Source organism: Acinonyx jubatus, chromosome A1 (assembly GCF_027475565.1).
Source record: "Acinonyx jubatus isolate Ajub_Pintada_27869175 chromosome A1, VMU_Ajub_asm_v1.0, whole genome shotgun sequence".
NCBI lineage: Eukaryota > Metazoa > Chordata > Mammalia > Carnivora > Felidae > Acinonyx > Acinonyx jubatus.
The window spans coordinates 149,576,589-149,595,436 of NC_069380.1; the positions used below are offsets into that span (position 1 = coordinate 149,576,589).

The following is an 18,848-nucleotide window of genomic DNA, read 5'->3' on the forward strand; positions in this document are numbered from 1 at the left end:
GACTATACTGACCAGGTTTGTCTCAGCATTTTTTCAACACAAGCTAGTTTACATATTTTATTTTTGCTGTGAATACCAGATGAGGTCAATCCTACAGATCTCTTGTTTAAAAAAATATATTTTTTTTCAATATATTTTTTTCAATATATTAAATATATTGAAAAGATGTCCTTAAAAACAAATTATATTTAAAAAGGTCTTTGTTACAGATTTTTTAAGGAAATTTTTAATTTTATCTCTATTTCTTAGGCTTTCAGTCTGTATTTTTCTAGCTTAGATTTTAGGGTGTTATCTCAGGCTTACATTAATGCCTAGCAATATGCTTTTATAAAGCCAGACTCAATTTGGCAAACATCTCTACAGTTAGAGAAATTTGGAGTTGAACATTTAACATTGATTATGTACTTATATTTAAAATGCAGGAATTCAATAAAATGATCCATTGACAAATATAATGAGTGCCTTTTCTGTAAAGGTTGCACAAAAAATGAGTGATTATCTCCAAGGAATTTACACTCTGGACCGAATCATAACATCTGGCACAGCAAAATTTCATAGAGAGGACAGGACATATGTAAAAAATGTTAACTAACAATCAGAGATAGCCCATAATAAGAGCCTAATGGGTAGAGTGGGAAATCAGCTGTGTAGGAGGTCAGGGGAGAGAGGGATCATCAAGGTCTGAAGCAACTAGGAAGGAAACATAGATGGCATGAGTCTGTAGGACGGATCTAAACGGAAGATGTTTAGATAAGTTGAAAGGTAAGGAGGTGGGCATCTCAAAAAGGGATACATGCAAATGAAACTGCAGAAGCTAGAATCCATATAATGTTTTATTAAGTGATAGTGAGTAGACTTTTCTACAGGAAACTTCAGCTTAGTGAATGAAAATAGTTTAAACGTTGGACAGATAGGTTGCTATCAAATTGTGGAGAGCTCTAAATGTCAATTTGATAAGTATGGCCTTTATTTTATATTCACCAGGGAACCACTGGAGATTTTGAGATGGTCTATTTATTGAGAGCAACTTAGATCCTAAATTTGTCACCAGCTCTGGATTTCTCTCCCAAGCCAGGATTGTGTGAAGTCATTACAATTTAAAGCATACTGTCGGTCGGTCATTCCCTGGACTCCAACTTCTGTTTCACCCCCAACATACAGAGTAGAGAAGAAATGAACTACTACATGGAGATTGCTTTCTCCTACTTATCAAGACAGAGTGGTGTACATTCACTTCTTTTGGGGGCATGTGTTCCAAGAAGAAGCAGATTTCCATTACAGACTTGAAACTGAGGTGTGTGAGGAGCACACAGATATTTTCCTTTGAACTTTGAAGGAGATAATTTGCTATTAACATAAAAATAAGACTATTCACAAATCATTAGCTCTGAAGAAAAATGACATCAACATTGTGAGGTACTCCGCCTGTTGGACAAATACAAAAAGAATCAATTGTGGCATACCTCTTGACTAAAGAGCATCAGTGAATAACTGCCTGCAGAGCTTGTTATATTTCTGAGTTGTATGTATGGTTTACAGTTGCGGCCATGTGGTAATTGCACCAAGTTGACCATATTAATAGTGAGTTTATCTCCACCATCTGCTGTTATATTGACATCTACGTTTTTCAACATAGCACCCTATTTTTGTTCTGTTATTTCTTCTTTTCCTTCTTCATTTCCAACCATCCCTACTGATATCTGCACCATTTCATGTTATCAAAAAAAGGAGGCTTTCAGTGGAGAAGTGATGGATGGCAGGGATAAGTGACCAAAGAACTCAGTAGAAAAAAGTTGTAATTCATGGCCCCATACAACTGTAAAAAGGTGAGTCTTCGGGTAAGAAAGTATATGGAGTAAGCGTGAAAGACACAGGAGGGTTTAAAAGAATCAAAGGAAATGGCTGACAGGATAGAGGAGAATGAGGACCATACATGGGTAGGATAACGGCAGAACAGTTCAGAGATTAAGACGGCATTAATATGATCATCAGAAAGATACTTCAAAGTTTTGGCAACACACTCCAACAGCAATAACTCCAAGGAGCCTTGTGAAATCAGGAGCCAACAGGTGAGGTTTCCTTTAACTTTATTCTTGAATTGCAGTCAAGATTAACTTGTATAAGCCCCATTTTCTGATGTTTTAGTTTGTTTCCAAAGCGCTGTTCCTTCCAGTTCATTTTTTCACTTATCCTCACAAGGTAGCTGTGATAGCTTCTGAGCAAATCTCCTGGCACCCAACTCTTAGCTAATTCCATTAGAAAACACTGACTTTGTGTGTGAAAGGTGAAAAAAATTCTATTAAATCGTTGCTAGATTTGTAGAACTATAGCTAAAGTTCAGGAAAGGCTTGGGGTTCCAAAGAGTAGAAAGATAGAGAAAAGAGCAAACGTATATATTCAGTATAAGCCAACAGAATTAACCTGGGCATTATTTGAGCTTTTGTTCCCTGAAGCCATGGATCAATGGTGCAGAAATAGACACTCACCTCTGACAAAGAAAAAGCATGGATACTGGCATGGGAGGGCATGGTTCCTTTTCTTTCAGCCCCAGATCAAATTTAAACCTGTGATTTTGGAGCTTACTCATCAGAGGAGAAATATCATGAGCTATTTGCTCTCTCTGCTGTAACACAGCTCTGGCAAGCCTGGAAGTTGTGTTGAGATCGTCAAATCTATAGTCAAGGACCATCTTTGTGAATCATGAAACCATATGCCACTGGTTGTCTGAATTGGAGGAAAAAAACACCCCAAAACAAAAAAACCCAACTCTACACCAACGAAACTAGTGATGTGCTTAGACAGTGCCAAGGGCCATTTGACCATCTTACACCTTCTCAATCTATGCATTTAAAAAATTTGTTGCTACTGCCTGAACCATGTAAAATACCAGAACTCCTGTAGTGCTAACAAGGAATAAAGATCTTGCACCAGATGGTGCCTCTTGTCTCCATCTATCTCTAGCCCAAACAATCTGCCAGAGTTTTGAAGAAAAATACGATGTGATCATGTTGCAAAGTATATGAAGAAACAGTATGAAAAGTAATCTGGCTCAAGCATTGGAATCCAGAAAGAAGGAGATTATTATGACTGTGAGCCTATAGATGAGAGGGTATTGTTATCCCTGAATTTTAGTCCTTAAGACAAATGGTATACCTGGGCACAGCTGGAAGGTGAGTATCTCACCGAGATGTCTCTTAGCATCTCTGCAACATATTGACATCAGTGAATATAGTCAAAATTTCAGAAATTGATCTGGATATTTTTCTTATATAACATAAAATGAACAGTTTGATGACTTTTATAAAATTGGGTATAAGGGATAGTACACAGAAGAACTTCATTTAACTTTTTTTTTCCTATATTTAGCCTTTCAAGTTCTGAATTTGGTCATCTTAGTGACAAGAACTTTGGTATAGTTTTTATGTCCCTTTTGCAAGATATTGTTACAATTTTCTTTCATAAGCTTGGATGGGATTTTTTTGGTCATTTTTCTGCTTCTCTATAAGCCCTTTGTGGCCACCATGTTTTCAAGTATCCTGCACTTCCATACTTTGATCAAGGTATTGGTACCCCTTTGCCATAAAATCCTTGACAATTTTATCTAACACTTACAGGATCCTAACGTGCTTTATGATCAGGGGATATTTAGTGGGAGAGAAAGAATCTTTCAGGTATTTTCTAGATGCAACTCATCTGAACAGACGGTTTAGTTTTAGGTTTACTTTTTGTGCTTGGCCTGGAGTGATGTAAATGGTGAGCCTAGAAAATAAGGATGATATGATAGAATTTAGTTCATTGGTGCTGTCACCATGTGGTCTGCACGCTGATTCTGATCAGCAAATGTGTGAAAGGTCTGTGTTGAGGCAAATACAGAAATTGAGAGTCAGCATTTAGAAACTTCTACAGCAATTTGACATAGCTGTGGCATCCAAGCATGTGATCACTTTTCCAGAAGTTCATTTTATTTTAGTTTACCTAAGTATCAGTCCATGATGGATTGGAGGAAATAAAAACCATGTTCAGTAACCATGTTCAGACAGTTTAAGAGGCCTCACTCTAGAGTCCATAACTGCATCATGTTATGTAAGATGGATTGAAATAAAGACAATGGATCCACGCCCAAAGAGGACGTTATAGCAATAATCTAGCTATGCGTTTATCATCCGTCAGGAGCTTTAATGATAACTGTGAAAGGAAAAGGACACAACAATCACTCTGGGAAGGAGTGGGATGTAGTTCTGAATTGAATGGGCTGTGCAATCAGGAGACATGTGCATCCCCAAGCCTGGTAAGCAGCATGGATGGCATTGCTACCAGTTCACATAAGAGAGCCTCAGTGGATAAAGAACCCTGCAAACACTAGGAATTCCGGCTTTTTAGTTTTCAGTTGGTGCTGGCAAAACATCTATTTAGAAATTTGCAGTGAGCCATGAAAGACCGTGGATCTCAACTGAAGAGTTCAATATTAGAAATTTAGAACAGATGGGAAATTCTCCCTGATAGTTTGACAAAGAGAAAAGAAGTTCCCTCTTCACGTTTTCTACTATTTGAGATGATATGGTTTGCAGTTTTTCTTTTCCCTTTCAAGGTAGATGTAGTACGTGGAAGCAGATGAAGGACACATACATGCTCAGAACACTTCTCTCTTTGCAGGGTGTGTTGGCACATTGCGAGCACTTGAAAAACGCCGGAGCTGGGTTAGCCCATTGAAAAAGTCACAAAGCCTACTTAATGATGATGTATCTAAATGATATTTTAAGTAAAGCTTTTGTTTGTTTGTTTGGTATTCCACATTTGAATTTCATCAAAGAAAGAAAATCAGAAATGAGTAGTGATTAACTCTTTCCAGGTTACCTCCATAAAACCTTTTTTTCCCTCCCTTTAACCTCTTAATAGAGTTGTGATAATGTTTTCAGTGCTAACCATAGTATCACTATGATTTCTGATTCCTCATTGTACTCTTATTAGTGATTTTGTTAATTTCATTTGAAACATTTTGTCAGTCTATACGATTTTTATGGGCTGTGAAAATGATCCATAGGAACAATTGTTTTTATTGTTGCTTCTGTGGAAATTCTATTACAGAATTATGGCTGAGGGAAAGGGTGACACCTCATCTAATTCAACACACACACACACACACACACACACCACGTTCCTACCAGATGATCTCTTTGACTCCTTGGTGCAGGGAGTAAAGGAAATATTGGGACTCAGGTAAACATTCGTCTCTCTGGGTCTAGGAGACACTGGCATTCACCAAAAATACAGTGTGGATTGTTTGTTTTTAAGGTATATCTCATAGAAGTATTAGCTTCACAGTTGGAAAAAGGTCCTTTTTAAAAAAAAATTTTTCTATTATCAAATACCTAACCCGTTCCCATTTTAGCCCTGCTGCCAAGGGAGGACAATTCCACTTGTTACTGGTCTCTGAGGGAATGGGGAGCAGAATGGTCTTTCTCCCTGGGCTTTGGGAAGTATGTTGCTTGCTGGGTGTGAACCTGGCCTTGAACAAATGGCAGAGTTCAAGACCATGTATGCCAAGTAATCTCCCTTAGCTCATTAACATGTACAAAACACATAGGCAAAATGGTAATTCCTGTTTTATTTTTTCCCTTTTCTTTCTCGACCATCTTTCTAAAACTTCACATTGCCTCTCCTATTCATGTCTTTGTGTTCTTCCCTCTGTACGGGCATCATTTGATGGGCAAAGAGTGCCTGCTTACACACTGCACGTCATTTGGGCTGTCGTCGACTGTGCAGGGTATTTCAATGTGATTGCATCTGTATTCATCTACTGACAGAAGTGGCAATGTTGCAGACAGGGATATTTGCTATCGAAACAAACAAAGCGTGTGGTGTTATAGATTTGTATGCAAAACCTTCACAACAAAACTAAGTAGCTATTTACTTTAAATATGCCAATTAACTGTTACTAATGTACAGTGCAATTCTAGGTTAAGGATGATTGATAGTAACACGCAGTGAAATGTTCTTAAACTACAGTCAGGAAATGTAAATGTACAAAATGGAAAGAACCAGCAGCTGACAGCACTAGTTACATGTTTCAAAACAACACTTTCAAATTGTTCCTTCATCCTTTCTCTATTCTGCATTTCTACAGCCTGGTAGCCAGCACTATACTAAGAAAGTTTCAGAAAAGAGAAAATGTTTTAGTACGAAGTAAACATCATGGGCTTAATCTCATTTGTTTCACTCAGGCAGAACTCTTAGGAACCACAGTGGGAGTTTTGCTTGACTGAAGAGAATAGTATTGTCTCTTCTAAATGTCTGACATTGAATCTGTTGCTATTACAAAACTAATTAAAAGGAGAGATGACTTCTCCTTTAGTTGCTACACCCTGTCTCCACCGACACTCTTCTTCATTTGCCCTAGACTAACACTATCCAAAAAAAAAATACAAAGAAAGCCACAAGTGCTAGCCACATATATATTTTTAAATTTTCTTGGAACTAAACTTAAGAAATAAAAAGAAACAGATGACATTAATTTTAATAACATTTTTATTGAGCCCAGTATTTCCAAACTATTAGCATTTTAACACGTAGTCAATATAAAATATGAATAAGGTATTTTGAATTCTTTTCTCCATACCAGGTCTTTGAAATTTGGTGTGTATTTTGTGCATATAGCTTATGTCGATTTCAGAAGAACCACATCTTAAGGTTTGGTAGCTTTCCGTGGCCAGACTCTACTATATGGGATAGAACAGTTCTGTATATTGCCATTTAAGGACCAGTCTAGTGTGAGTGATTAAAATGATTACTTTGGATGGTCAGGAAAAGCTGGATGTGCATCCTCTATCGACACAACGATACAATTGCCGTTCAATTCTGTCAGTCACTGTTAAAGCCTGTCATTTTGTTGGGGAAAGATGAGTTAAATTCATAAACTCAGTCAGCTGATTGATGATTTTACAAAGCTACCTGGCTTTTAAATGCTAACATATGTGTTCCAGGGATACATTATAAATATTCTCATACTAAAATCTCAAAAGAAAAATAGGGAATTACTTAAAAAGTAAAAGTATAATGTCAAGAGCCTTTTGATATGCTTTAAATGCCAGTTGAACATTTTCATGACGCATTTTATCACAACAATAAAAATTGGGTGTGTATTGTTAGAAAAACTATCAGTAAGTGAGGATACTGTCTAGTAAACCCTCTAAGAAGGAAAACTGGATCTACTTAACTCCAGTTAATTATTTATTAACACTAACTATAAACTAAAGAACATAGCACAAACATGATTAAGCAGAAATTGAGCCTCAAACACGGGAGGAGATAATAAAAGAGGAGCTTTTGGGGGGAGAACATTAGATTTTTCCAGAGTCAGACAAATTATATTAATTTACTGTTTTCTGTATGCAACACACTGGTAAAAGATGTGGAGGCAAATGACAACAACAATAACAACACAGTTATGTCATGCCTGTTCAAGGTTAGGGAAGACATTTATGTGAGGACAAACCTCCAAAACAAACCATAATAAATTAAGTGCTGTAATTAAGGTAATTATCAGAAGTACTGAGATACTCTTTAAGTATGTTGTCTTTGAAGAGTCATGGAGTATTGTGGAAAGGCACCCATTTCTGCCCTTCTGCTTTGCTCTGCACTCCCCACCTCCGCAGGCTGCGTTTCAGTTTCCCAGATTTCTGTGTCAGCTGACTCTCCAGTGGGTGAAGCCAGTGGGAAGCCCAGTGGGAGAGTAAAGGGCTGGAGGAAGGGACAAGTCAGGTTATCTCCCCTATTTCTCTGTGCCTCGGGGGATATCTCTGGAAATGTCTCAGGTAATGTCTTCTCTATAGCTGTAACTCCTGCTCTCCATTCCTGTCACAGTTGCGTCCTTCTCCAGGTGACCGTCACCCCTGGCCCTGGTATCACAGACTCCTCCCTTTTATTCTCTAGCCTAGAAGTCCTAGTGACTTCCTGCTATTTCTGATCTGCGGTTGCCTCACCACCCCCTGTTCAGTGAGCCTTTCGGTGTCTGTGTAACCAATTCCCTGTACTAAATCCACTCCCTTCCACTCTTTTAAATACTAAGACTCACCCTCCCCAGTCGAATTGTGACTGATATAGAATGAAAGATAGATTCTGGAAACAAAAATGAGCCAAGTGCCAAATGAATTATTAAGCAGATTGCATATGTGCACCCAAAAGCAGGCAGTGATCACTAACAGCCAACATGAGTTCCTCAGCAGCAATCATGACCAATTCACTTCGCTTATTTAATTGGTGGTTACAGACGTACTGGCATTAGTACGTGAGCAGTGCCTTTGAAGTGATCTCTCATGATGTCCTTGTGGTTAAGAGACACATGTGCTGGATGATACAGATTTAGTCAGGTTTATAGGCTGTACTGGAAAATACCTAGAGGGAACCATGGCTGCTATTCAATATTTGAAGAGGGATTAGATTAAATCTTTGAAACACTAGAGGCTAGAGCCAGGATCAATGTTTGAAGTTCAGGGAATCTGATTTTGGCTCAGTAAATGGAAGTGCATTCTAAGAATTAGACTTCTTCAGAAATGGAATAGGTGCTCTATGAGGAAGATGATTTCTGTCCCTGTTTGTATCCAGACACATTTTACCAGATTTTTTTTTAAAGAGATCCTTGCATTTCACTTGAAATATATTAGTCTGAAAGTATCTTCCAACTGAAAGCTGAAGAACGTACGAATATGGTTATCCATGCTTGATACTAGCGTGACACCAGATGTAACTTTGTCTTTGGATTAGATTTCAGAAGGAGCCCCAAAACTTTCACTGCCTCCAGGTGATCATGGTTAATGTTAATGATCATTGTCCTGCTGAAAACCAATTAATCAAATTTCCTGGTTTATAGAAGCACAAATGTACGGTTTTTTAGTTCAGGGATAAAAGGCTTTTGTCTCACTTTGAGAAAATCAACATATGAAGGAAGGGGCATAAAGCATGAGCAAACACTACGTAAACATTAATGGATGCATTTAGAATATAAAGATATGCATACAAGAAATTTTGAAGGTTTTCATGAGGAGTGACATCAGTCTTGTGTGGGTTAGTTGTCAGGACAAAACTTGACTTCATAAGAAAGTTTTTGCAGAAGATGAAAATTTTAGCAGGTATTTTTATCACCTGCTATGACAGAAAACATTTGAACTTCAGCTATAATCAATCAGTCAATCATTCAACAAGTTTTCATCAAGCACCTGCTATATGTCTAGCATCAGAGATAGCCAAGGGCAAAAATTTTAAGCAGGAGGAATTGTTTTCTTGTCTCTTTTACTCTGCCCTTGCCCACTGCCTGATGTCAAGAATTTGAAAGATTTTCAATGACCTGTAGGTGTCTGAGAAAATGTTTTACAATAAGACACAAGATATATCCTAAGTAACATTACTTGTAGAATAGAGGTATGAATGAGTGAATACATGAGTTCACCTCCATTAAGAGGATTTTATTCACTTGTTTCTGATGAACATGTTTTGAGTACCTTCTATAAACAAAGCCCCGAATGAATTACATATTGTTCCCACTTTCATAAATTTCCAGGATCGTGATGATAAATCCATGCATACAGAGCTAATTGTAATACAATATAAGTGCTGTGCTACAGGTATTAACACAATGCTATGGTAACACAGAGGAGGATATGATTAATTTATTAATTTTGCTGCAATGGGGGTTGGGTGAGAGGCCGGAGCTGACATGGGAGAAGCTTCAACATAGAAGAGGCAACATATAAACTGAGACTAAAAGAAAAAAATACCTCTTTCTGCAGGAAAAGCATCCTGTAAGCAGTAAAAAGAGTTTAGGTGGAGGCTTAAAGGCATTTGCTTTTTAACAGCTATAGGTTTTCACTGGCGTTAACCAGGGGTCAAAGCACCTTTGTGGGAATTTAGGGAGGTATTATCTCAATTAGACTCTTCATGGAAAGCTTTATTCTTCAGTGTAGGGTCAGCATGGTCAATTCCTCTGCTATATACTAATATATCAACAGTGCCTAATAATTACTCGTAGTGGTCTGATAGATTCAGTGAGTAATGCACATGGAGTTTTTAGGTTTTGAACAAAAATATTCAATTTAAGCCTTATGCATTAATTCTTCCTTTCAAAATCAACATCTGCTAGCCCCCTTTTTCAGCAAAGTGTTTACATAGTAGAAGTAAATTCATCTATGGCATGACACACAATAATATTAATGTACCACTAACAAGATATTTTTTCTTTAAAAACAAGTCTTTATGACTTCAGCTCTGGTCTGCTAGCACTCTGATCTTTTAGCACCTGCCATCACTTGTGGCAGCTCACAGAGCAAGGGCACCTCCCACATATCTAGATTTCCTGTTTTTCTTTTGGGCAGGAGCATTGAAAAGAACAACTTTCAGGCAAAAGAAACAAGGTCAAAAGACTGGATTTGCTAGTGGATTTGCTACCCAAAATCTACTTGGAGGATCAAACTGCAGGAGCTATAGCCTGAAGAATTTCTGTAATAAACCGGAAACAATCACTAAAAGGAAACATGTAGAAAAACATTTTTTTCAGCTAGGAAGGTGTTTTAGTCAGAATTTTTCTAGGATTATGAAATTTGCAATTAATTTACAGCAAGTTTTAATTTAGTTCTTAATTTTACTGGCCAAAATCTTGTTCTACTTTGGATCTACTGTTTTTTTCATTCCAGAGTGAATGCCATTTTTAAGGGGTGGTTTAAAAACCAATAATTTAATCCACATTCTGCTAAAACTTTTAGTATAAGTGCTTTACTCAGAAGTATTTTTTTCTTTCTTAAAAAATCTGATTTTAATTGCCAAACTCATTTTTACAAATCAATTCAATGAAAAAAATTCTATGGTTTCCACTGTTTTTTTTTCTTTCTTAAACCCAAGGGAAAAAGTGGGTGAACAACAACAAAAAAAAGCACTCCATGTAGAGTCTTCTTTAATGTCTCATTTTGGTGATGTATGAAATCAAAACCAAATTGTTTGAACCAGCCATAAAGCTTAGTTTGAATTATCCAGGGTGCTTGTGTTTTGCAGTCATTTCTTGTGATGATTTTATTTTGTTCCTTTGGTATGAACCACCATATTAACATATGCTAAATAAGGGACAATTTTTAAATATACATGTTTTGGTTACTAAATCTGCCTCTACTTTTGTCTGTGTCAAAAATTATGCCGGAGTTTCCAGTAAGAATGTTAAAGACAAGATAAGTAGAAAAAAACAACTAAAAGGGACCTAAATGAGATGAACAGGAGTTTATTTGGTAAAGACTATCTTTTATGTTTCTGCTCTTTAGGGGAGAATGTAATATTTTCTCATTTGAATATTTTATGATGAAAAAGTGTTTAGACAACTTAATCAAACCCAACAAAGAACCCGAGTCATTTATGTGCATATTAAGTGTGTATATTATAATGCAGTCAAATGGACTGGGTTCTAGAGCTAAGTGAAATCATCTTATAGATGGTCACTACCAGTAAATGATCAGAAGAGACTGAATGATTCAAGATCTCTCACTGCAAAGTGTTTTTAAGAAGAGATTTCTTTCCAACATTCTGAGTATTACTTAACGCCTTTTTAGTTGTAATAACAGAGATCCACATCAACCTAGCTTAATTAAAACAGGAAGATTTATTGTAAGGAGACTTCACATAACGCAAGGGCAGGAAATGCAATAACTGGGGCTCATGATAGGCTGTAACTAGGAGTCCAGATAGTAGTTCTCACTCTTTCTCTCTCTTCTCAAGGCCTAGTTCTCTGGTTCTGGATGCTTCAGTCTTCTCTGTGCCTCGACTGCCCCAAAGCTCCCAAATTTACATGTCCTCTATTTAGCAAAGCAGACCTCAGAACAGATTTGCAGGAAAGAAAATCAATCAGATTAACTTTGGCTTAGGATAGGTGTTGACCCCTAGCTATATAGAAGATGGGGTCTCACATACAAATATAGTTGCCACGCTTTCATCTTCAAGGGAAGCAGGGGAATGTTGACTTCAGAGAAGAGGTGATATAATAAGAGGCCAAGCTTCCAAAGGTAACCCATTAAAAATATAATCAATTCAGTTTACTTAAAGGTACGCACAGATATAGCCTATAGTTTTTCTGTAACTATAATGTGCTCACTGAAACTTGACTATGTAAGACAGTTTAAATGGCAACAATATATTTTAGGAAATTTAGTGCAGAGAACTAACATATATTGGGGAAAGACTAAAGATTTTAGGGAATGACAGATTTGGGTTCCATTTTTGCCCCATATTTCATAAAGGAGCTGAAGGTAATTATTCCACCTCCACAATCTCAGTTTGCATATCTATGAATTGGGGACAATGATACCTACATCACAGGGGTCCTGGTAATTAACAATTGTATATTGCAATGGCAAGAGCAGTGTATAATTTAAGGCAAAAGTCAATAAATGAAGCTGTCATTACTCTCTTTATGTTTAGTGATTTTCAGTCATAATCTCAGCACTTTAAAGTCGAATGAAGTACCTATATGTTGTTGGATCAAAAGAGGCTACTTTGAAGCAGCCCCTGAAAATTTTGAAAACAGAGAAATGAATGTTTTTTTCTTAAGATTAAACTATAAAAGCAACTCAAAATGAAACAGAGACATGTATGTAAAGTCAGTTTAAAGTAGTCTTTCCCAAATTGTTTGTATTACTCCTTCTGCAAAATGGCCCTATCTGCATGATACCGAAAATGTTAATGTTTTTTCCTTAAATTACTTTATATCGATTGACCATTTAAAATTATTTAACCTCATCTTTGTAATACTATTATTGAAATTAGGATTTGACATACTTGTTGTATATATAGTTTTTCAAATAGTCAATGTCATAAATATATAACTATTCGTAGAAAAAAGTGTTCTTTTTACCATGTAAAACGAACTTGTTGGAAATCCTGACTTCACAAAACAAAATGACTCCAGAGCCTATAAAACAGACCAAAATCTGAATGAAGACCTTATCATATTTAAAGAAAGAAATATTTCACTTGACAACAGGGAGTTGGTCAGCCTGAGGACAGAGCAGAAGTGAGACACCTCAGTTAATGTCAGCTGGTGGCCTCAGCACTCAGTGGGTGCAGGATGTGTTTCCAGGCCCAAGTGATCAGCAGATACTTTGACTGATACCAGGCTGTCAGAGAAAGCCCCTTAACTTCCATGTGATTCCATTTATTCATTTGTAAAATAGGATTATAATAATCAAAGTATTGACATGAAAAACATTAAAATAACATCCTCAATTAAAGAGTTGTTTCTTTTCTTCATAAAAAAAAAAAATCTCCTGACTCATACTCTGATCTATGTTTGGTAGTCAACATGACGTACTAGGCTTCTTGAGCTATTTTTCTTCTGGAAAATTAAATAAATTAGCAAGGAGGCCTTACATGTCCACCTTATGAGCTTTGTTAGACAGCAAACAACAGTCTTAGTAACTTTAATCGACTCTGATAGTTGATTAACCTTCAAGTCCTAGGGAGGACCCTGCTCAATTGTAAATTCACCCAAGATAAATTGTATATTGATGTGGACTCCTGGGGGCTAATTGTTTTTCTCTAAGTATAAGGCTGCAAATGCTTCCAACTCTTGTGCTGTATAGTGCATTAAACAACTATTTACTGAAATTCAGCTAGAAATAAGACGTTACCAATAAGGAAAATACAATAAAGAGATACCTGGATCTAACACTTTATCATCTAAGAGATTCACAAGTACATGTGTGAATGGATTTTTTTAAATATGTATGAGTACTTCTGCATATATTACTTCACAACAATTCTGTGTTACAGTTGAAGAAATGAGTTGCAGAAATTAAAATGACTGGCTGAAAGGCTAAAATGAATGTTTAATAGCAGAACTAAGATTAGGGTTCAAAGTCTGGGATTCTTGACACGGGTAGGTTCAAACCATAGGAACATCTCTAACAATACAGATGCTGGGTCTCTCCCATAGATATTCTGATTCAGCAATTCCAGGCATGGACTCAGGATTCTGCATTTTAGTAAAATTCCAGGTGATTCTGATACAGATCTTCTGCTTTAATAAGCACTGGATTGGATCATGCTATGTTTCCAAGTGACTTGAGCGCAATTTCAAACCAACACACCGAGGTGTTTAAAATGCTGAAGTACTGAAGCGTGCCGAGATTCAGGGGGTAAGGTTGCGGGCTGGGGAAGGGTTGAGATCCTTGTGCAGGCTGGTACAGGCTGGGCACACAGAGGAGACATTTAGGTTAACTGGGGTTACTTCAATGACTTGGACAATGTCTGCTGATTACTACTGTCAGCTCACACAAGAAATCCCAGGAACATTTGCCCTAGAATCTTTCTTATCCCCCCCTTTTTTTAAATAAAAACTGGACTCAAAATGTCTTAAATTAGGAAAGAATTCAGCATCAAATGTTTCTTTTTTGCCCTTATATGGATTTTTCTGAAAGCTCTGTCTAAAATACCATGTTCTTTCTATGTCGTATTTATTGTGAACAAAGGCAACAGGATTCTGCCCTTGGATGGCTTTCAGGGGAAGAGACAGAACAAAACAACAAAACACTTTATGTTTCTTTTCAACGGCACAGATTTTTATCATGTTAGGGTCAGGGTTGAGTTCAAAATGTTGCTCATTTGGGAGTGAAGAATTTCTGTTTCTCAGATGATATGAAAAATCATAGAGTCAACAAAGTAGAGGAAAACACAGCTACTTTGCAATGATTGTAAATTGAAAAACTGTACGGATTACATTATATTTGAGTGGAAATTTAAGCATGAATACTTATCTTTAATTCATCTCTAAACCCCAAAGTAGAGCCCTATGACTCTGGCAGGCCGGATTTGTTTGGAAGCCAGGCTTTCAACATAGACATCTCTGTTTACTGGGAGCCAGTATGGGATTCCCCCTCAGGGATATGGAAAGTGGCAGGAAGTGACCTTTCAAATGGGCCATTGTCTAAGGAAATGTTCCAATCATCTTTCCCTAAGCCTAGTTGGATTCACATAATCAACACATTTGTGCAGGAAGGAGGGAGCCCCAGTCAGGGCCAGTCTCCAAATAGCCCATCCTCATTGGTTATTCCCATTTGCCTAGCATTTGTCTAACTTGGGGAAATCTCTGTGATTCAGCACTTACATGAATGGTTATTCCTGTTCCCCAAATCAGTCACCAAATTTGTAGCATACCTGCAAGGTGGGGACATTTGCCATCTACGGCCTGTGCCATCTCTTCCTGTATTCCTCAATTTTAATAAACACATGTTTTTTTCTTCTAGGTAAAGTTATGTTTTTGGAGGATATACATCATTCTTACAAGTTTAAAATGGTTTTTACTTTATTTTATTTTTTAAATTTGTTTTTGGACAGAGAGAGTGTGAGTGAACAGAGGAGAGGGGCAGAGGGAGGGAGAGGGAATCTTAAACAGACTCCACACTCAGCACGGAGCCTGATGCAGGCCTCAATCCCATGACCCTGGCATTATGACCCGAGCTGAAATCAAGAGTCGAGCATTCAACTGAGCCACACAGGCACCCTGAAATAGTTTTTATTTTTATTTTTTAATTTCATTTTTATTCAGTTTTTAATTTTAATTCCAGTATAGTCAACATACAGTGTTATATTAGTTTAATGTGTATAATATAGTTATCCAACAATTCTATACATCATTACTCAGTACCGATCATAAGTGTGCTCATTTTAATACCCTCACTTATTTCACCCATTCCTCCACCCACCTCCCCTCTGATGCTTTATTTTAAACAATGCCCTCAGTTAAAGTTATTTTGTTTTTCAACAGAACATTTTTTACTTGAAGCATACTTCAAAATACCTGGTTCTAAAAGATATATATAAAGCATTCCATCCAAGAAAAATAGAATATACTTTTCTTTAAGTACACACAGAAGAATCCCCTGGTTAGATAACATAAAAGGACACAGAACAAATACTACAAATTTAAGAAGACTAATATCATGCCAAGTATATTTTCCAACCACAATGGTATAAAGCTAAAGGTCGACAATAAAACAAATTTGGAAAATCTGCGATGTAAATATTAAATATTTAAAGTAAATATTAAACAACACACTACTGCACAAGCAACGGGCCAAATTTGAAATCAAATGGCAAATAAAAAAATGTCTCTATGGCCATAGCACCCTGAATGTGCCCAATCTTGTCTGAAATGGTTTTTAGTTCAGAGTTTCATATATAGTGGACCCTCAATAAATTAACAAATACGTTTGCAGTGTGAGTGATTATAGTTAGTGTCTTCCTTTTTCCTCAGCCCTATCCTCCAGGGGGCCTTTTAAAAAACTTGTCCTTAAAATAAGACCTGGCACCAGCCTTGTGTCTTTACATCTGGTATAACTGCCATGATGTACCTTATACACATGGTCACCTATCACAAGAAGGAGAGACAAAAGTGAGTGAACTAAGAAAGGGCCAGAGCTGCTGGTCAAAATTATGAAGAAGGCAAGATTCATTTTCAGTGTCTTCTCACACCTCTGCCCAAGGTCATTGGGGGTCTCTGAGGGTCTCTGCTTTACCAGGGTAAAGCTTTACTGTGTTTACCAAAATACTTACCAATGTTAGGAATGTACCTCATCCAAGTTTTTACTTATCTGTCATTTGTCAAAACTTACCTGTATTGTATTTCAAATGCCCTCTTATCTTGCTATCTGCTAGGTTACAGTGCTGGGCAATGGATGAATGAAATAAATGAATCTTTGCTAATGTAAGAACTAGCCAATGTGGTACCCTTCACAAGAATCAAAATGCCTTAACTACTTCACATCATATGCCAAAAGGGAAATGCAAATGAAAACAAGAATGCGATAACATACTAGAACGGTCAAAATCCAGAACACTGACAACACCAAATGCTGGTGAGGATGTGGAGAAGTAGGAACTCTCATTTGTTGTCGGTGGGAAAGCAAGTTGGTATAGTCACTTTGGAAGACAAGTTCCCACTTTCTTACAAAACTAAACATACTCTTACTATATGATCTAGCAATTGTGCTGCTTGGTGATGTACCTCAAAGAGCTAAATAGTTGCATTGATACAAAACCCTGCACATTGGGGTGCCTGTGTGGCTCAATTGGTTAAGCATCTGACTCTTCATTTCAGTTCAAGTCATGATCTCAGGGTTGTGGGATCAAGCCCTGCATTGGGCTCTGTGCTGAGCATGGAACTTGCTTAAGATTCTGTCTCTCCCTCTCACTCTCCCCCTACCTCTTACGCTCTCTCTCACTCAAAAGAAACAAAAACTGCACATTAATGATAATAGCAGCTTTATTCATAATCGCCAAAACCTGGAAACAACTGAAGTGTTCTTGAGTAGGTAAATAAACTGTGGTACATCCAGACAATGGGATATTATTTAGCCTGAAAAGAAATGAGCTACCAAGCTTATTCCAATGGAGGGACATTAAATGCATATTACTAAGTGAAAGAAGACATTCTGAAGAAGCTGTATACTATATGACTCAAACTCTGTGACATTCTGGAAAAAAGTATAACTGTTGAGACAGTAAAAAGATCAGTGGTTGTCAGGGGCTAGTGGGGAGGCAATAGGGAGAGCACAGAAGAATTTTAGGGCATTGAAACTACCTTGTATGTGACTATAATGGTGGATACATGTCATTATACATTTGTCCAAACCCATAGAATGTAGAGCTTCAAGAGTGAATCCTAACGTAAGCTATGGATTTTGGGTGATTATGATGTGGCAGTGTGGGTTCATCAGTTGTATCAAATGTGCCACACTGGTGGAGGATATTGATAATGGGGGAGGCAGGGATTACATAGGAAACCTCAGTACCCTTTGTTGCATATTGCTGTAAACCCAAAACTGCTCTAAAAAAAATAAAATCTATTAAAAAATACCGTCAGCTTAAAGGCTCTTTAGAAGTCATGCTAAGTATATTGATTTGTTCCTACATTCTCTTAAATGTATTCCTTTCTTTTCTGTTTGCAGTGGTTGCTGTCTGGGGTTTGGCAAAATCCTCCAAATTGGTTTTCCTGACCTCCCTCTCGGCAGCCCATCCTATGATCTGTTGCCAAGTTGATCTTCTAAAACATCTCTTTTATCATGTCACTCTTTGGCTGAAATTGCCCTCCTTGACCTCCATTGTTTACATTGCCTGGATGGCAGACGTAAACACATAAGTCACCTTTTTCTCCTTCCTCATGTCAGACATTAATAATCAATCATGCTTTGTTTCCCTAAGAGCCAGTGGCCTCAGAATCCTCAACACAGAGTTCTAATGAACCACTGTCAATTGCTAGGAGATGATTTTGACGAAACTTCTTTGTCACACTTGGACTACAACAAGAAATCCAGAGTGAAAGCCCATACCCAGTGAAGTTAATATAAGCTGATCCCACTCTGTCTTCCAGTGGATGTAGATTTGAAATATTTCTACTCTGCTTCAGCAAAATTCAGTACCTGACTGTTAAATGTGCTCTATTCTGTTCAGACTCTGGGCCACTGTTTTTTTTTTTTTTTTAATTTTTAAAAAATATTTATTTATTTTTGAAGGAGAGAGAGAAAGAGTGTGAGTCAGGGAGGGGCAGAGACAGTGGGAGACACAGAATCCAAAACAGGTTCCAGGCTGTGAGCCGTCATCACAGAGCCTGATGCAGGGCTCAAACCCATGAGCCTTGAGATCATGACCTGAGCCGAAGTCAGATGCTTAACTGACTAGCCAGCCAGGCGCCCCATCTGGGCCACTGTTTCTGGGCTTATGTACCATGACTGAGGACACATGGCTTATATGTAGCAGAATTAAGATTTATACATGGCAGTCTGCTGTCTGAGCATGGGGACTTCATTCTTCATTACCACAAATAG

General features: G+C 37.4%; 1 long non-coding RNA gene across 4 annotated transcripts in view; it reads left to right on the forward strand.

Annotated features, from left to right (window-relative positions):
- The window catches only part of LOC106968734 (uncharacterized), a 133,435-nt gene extending 114,700 nt beyond the window's left edge, over positions 1-18,735 (forward strand). For 3 of the 4 annotated variants that reach the window (XR_003413751.2, XR_008299589.1, XR_001429189.3), the window contains one exon: positions 985-12,550. This is a non-coding gene — a long non-coding RNA (uncharacterized LOC106968734). Of the gene's footprint in view, positions 1-984; positions 12,551-17,972 lie in introns of those variants that run through there. The other variant, XR_008299588.1, reaches the window with a different exon arrangement.
- Positions 18,736-18,848: the final 113 nt, after the last annotated feature.